General features: G+C 45.6%; 1 non-coding gene across 1 annotated transcript; it reads right to left on the reverse strand.

Moving 5' to 3' along the window:
- Positions 1 to 1,521: 1,521 nt before the first annotated feature.
- LOC117133178 lies at positions 1,522 to 1,629 on the reverse strand. Its single transcript, XR_004457018.1, has one exon. It is a non-coding gene; the product is annotated as a small nucleolar RNA R71 (small nucleolar RNA).
- Positions 1,630 to 4,177: the final 2,548 nt, after the last annotated feature.

Genomic DNA, 4,177 nt, shown 5'->3' on the forward strand with positions numbered 1-4,177 from the left:
GTCGCAGCTCGAATAACAAAAACGGAAAATTGCCTAAACTGCTCTAAGTACAAAATTTGCTGTGAAAAAGTTCTTTTTCTTGTGCCTCTCGCCTAGTACTCCTTATATACTCGCTCCTAGGTCGGTTTACGCTTTTCCCTTCCTGCCCCTAAGCCGGCATAGCCCAAAATTTGGATATTCCAATTTTCCTGGTCTTCGTGATTATCTTCGGAAACTTCAGACTTATCCGCGGAAACTTGACATTTGTCCTTTCATTACGAACCAAGCTTAAACCGTCATACAGCTTATGGGCCTTTGGTTAAGAAATCGTAAGTGGGCTTCGAGCTGCGTTTTAGGCCTTCTTGAGCCGTCTTTGACTCGAAACGTTTATTACGGTTTCTTCGATAAAAACAAACTTCCCGCGGTTTTTATCGTAAAGTTTGACTGATGACTTCGAGTGACGAGAAACATAGAATGGTTTACCCATGGCCTGCGGGAGATAGCATTAAAGAGTAGACGAGAATACACGGATTCATGTTGTATCGACGTTTTGGGAGAGCTCGGTCGATACGTGCTCGGTCGATACGTGCTTGGTCGATACGTGCTCGGTCGATACGTGCTCGGTCGATACGTGCTCGGTTGATACGTGCTCGGTCTATACGTGCTCGGTCGATACGTGCTCTGTCGTTACGTGCTCGGTCGATACGTGCTCGGTCGATACATGTTCAGTCGATACGTGCTCGGGCGATATGTGCTTGGTCGATACGTGCTCGGTTAATACGTGCTCGTTCGCTACGTGCTCGGTCGCTATGTAGCGACCTAGCTTGGCTGGAGCTTGGTCACTACGTAGTGACCGAGCCATATTCGTGCCCGGTCGCTACGTAACAACCGAGCTTGGCTTGTGCGTGGTCCGATGGCCATACTTGAGCTTGTCTGTGGCCGATTTGGATACATGTCCATTGCCTTCGGATAATCGGTATTTAGTGGTTCGATTGAGATTTGAACAAGATTTTACCGCAAGGCTCTTCGTAAAGATTTCTTTACGAAGATTACATTTCGTAAAAACGTTCATGCTGATTTTTACGGACTTTCAAACATTGATTCCGTCGTGACCGATTTTGACCCCAACACGGATGCTACAGGAGCTGCTCAACCTATAGAAGAGGCTGCTCAACCAAGGGCACTGGCTGACTACAATCGTCCAGACGAGTACTACGCCAACAGATCAGCTATTCAACTTCCAGAAATTCAAAAGCAGAACTTCGAGCTGCAGCCTCAGTACTACACACTCATGTCGCAGCTATCCTACTCCGGGTTACCACACATGCATCCTATGGACCATCTGGAGAGGTTCGAGGATCTTATCGCTGCTTTTTGTATGGATGGAGTCCTTGAGGACTACCTATTGTGCAAGCCCTTCAAGTACACTCTTACTGGAGAAGCGATGCACTGGCTTAAGCGGCTACCCACAAGATCTCTAACATCCTGGGCCGACATTAAGAATGTTTTCTTGCGAAACTTCTTCGATGAGCCACGCGCTGAAGACTTGAGGAGAAAAATCGCTACATTCGCACAAAAGACTGGAGAGTCTTTCAAAGATGTGTGGATCAGATTCAAGTTCTTCCAGCCAGACTGTCCACACCACGGATTCAACGAAGTGCAACTGTTGAGCACTTTCTTCAGAGGTATCGCCTTGAGGTATCAGATGGCTCTTGATACAGCTAGCGAGGGAAACTTCAACACCAGGAATCCGGTAGAAGCTATGAGACTGATAGAAAATCTAGCAAACAGCAGCAGCACCAAGAACACTGACTTTGAAAAGAAGAAGTCTGTTGCATCTCTAGGGAAGGGGCAGATGGACGAAGTTAGAGCAAAGTTAGATGTGATTCATGAGCTTCTTAGGAAGCAGGTCTGCTCAGATGAAGAAGAAGAGGCTATAGACATTGAAGGAGAAGAAGATGTGAACTACATTGGAGGTACTGGATTTCAGAGCTCTGGAAACCAGGGTGGAAACAGAAACTTCTATGGCAATGGTCAGAGGAGTAACCAGAGTTCACAGTTTCAGAAACCTTTCAGCAACAACAACAGAGGCTATGGAAACTAATTCTACCAGAACCCACCACCACAGACTCAAGAAAGCAAGATTGAAGCAATGTTTGACATAGTTCTGGAAGGACAGCAATAACTCACTGTGGATTTCAATGGGAAGATAGATTCAGCCTACAACAGTCTGAACACCAGAATTGAGACCTTAGGGACTCGGGTAAGGAAGCTTGAAATGCAAGTGGTTCAGACTGCAGACACTGTAAAGAGGCAAGAAGCCTTGGCTAGAGAGGCAGGAGTTGAGAAAGCAAAACACCACGTGAATGCCATCTTAGATGATGATTTCTGGCAAGTGGTGAAGCATGAGAAGCTTGGAGAAGGAGACTTCGAAGTTGAAAGCTCCATGAGTTTCGGCGGATCTCAATGGTGTCGACCGATGTCAATGGATGCACATCGATCAACAGACCATGACGAAGATCGATCGATAGAACACTCTAAAATTCGATCGACGTCATCTGCTGAATCGACTGCAGAGTGTAGTGCAGTTCGAATCATGACTTATGAGGAATTCGCAGAAAACATCCTCACCCACCCTCCCTTTTCTATATTGACCGCATGAGCCAACCATCGATCGACCCCCCTCACCTACCGAGTTCGATTACCATCCATTGATAGTAACCGAATCAACGCACTCAGACCACCACCTAAACCTTTAGCAAACCCACCAGAACCTACAACCAACCCTTCAGACATTACACCAGAGCCTATGCAAGTTGATGAGACAACTGAAGGAAGAAGGTTAAGGAAAAGGAAGGAGAAGATTCCTAAGAACCTTAAGAGGGAAGCTAATGAGAAGGAAATGGATGGTTTCACTAAGAGAGTCCTCAAAATCCCAGTGGAAAAATCTTTTCATGAAGTTTATTACACACACTGGTTGTGGATGTTCTTCAGGGAGACTAAGGAAACTGAGGAGGACATTAGGAGAATGTTTCATCATGTTTGGGAAAAGATGAAACTAAGGATCACATTGAAGAAGAAGTGTGATCCTGGAAAGTTTGCAATACCATGTGTGGTGAAGGGTATTGAATTTCCCCATGCACTTTGTGACACAGGAGCATCAGCCAGCATACTACCTAAGGTTATGGCAGACCAGCTGGGTCTGAAAATAGAGCCTTCAACATAATCTTTCACCTTCGTGGACCTTTCAGAAAGAAGCTCAGGAGGCATCATAAGAGACCTTAAGGTACAGATTGGTAATGCCCTTGTCCCAGTAGATTTTCATGTCCTGGACATCAAGCTAAACTGGAACTCTTCACTTTTGCTTGGAAGAGCTTTCCTGGCTATAGTAGGAGCTGTATGTGACATGAACACCAACAGATTGTGTCTGACACTGATAGATCCAGACGTCCACTATAACCTAGTTCGAATTGTAAGACAACATGTCAACCTCGTAGAGATTGGAAATGATCTTGGCTACATTGCACCATGCCATTGTGGAGTAGAGTACAAAACCGAGTACTAAGAATCGATCGACACTCACACTGTCTCATCGATCGATTCCAATGAATCACCGACGACCGATGAACGCTATCCCACGTCGCTCGACGGGAAGCAACCGGTAGACCACTTCACATTACTAGATCAGTGTTATCCACACTTTGCCTTTCAACAACCCAACAAGAGAGGACAAAACGACTATTCCATAGGCAGTTGGGAAGACAATGGATCTTATGAAAGTTTTGCAGTAGAGACTGTAATTCCTTCACCCAATGAGAATCCCACTGAGGAGTATGATGAGGATTACTGGAAGGAAAGAGCTATTGAGATTGCTATGCATGTTGACAGATATTCATGCCATTCTTTCAACAACACGTCTCCACCATCGATCGACAGAGTCTACTTAGCATCGGTCGATACCCACCCTCATCCAGTAAAACGATCTTGTGCATCGATCGATACCATACCTGGTACATCGATCGATACTAAAGCCGCCGCCTTTGAAAAGGAAAAAGGAAATATTCTAATTCCAAGTAGATTTACCAATACCGATATAAGGGCCAACACAACAGAAATTGGTTCACACCAATCGTGCGGACCAGTTGGCCAAGCATCGATTGCTCCTACATCGCTCGACAGGGTAACACCAACGTCGCTC

The sequence above is a fragment of the Brassica rapa genome, chromosome A03, assembly GCF_000309985.2.
Source record: "Brassica rapa cultivar Chiifu-401-42 chromosome A03, CAAS_Brap_v3.01, whole genome shotgun sequence".
Taxonomy (NCBI): Eukaryota; Viridiplantae; Streptophyta; class Magnoliopsida; order Brassicales; family Brassicaceae; genus Brassica; species Brassica rapa.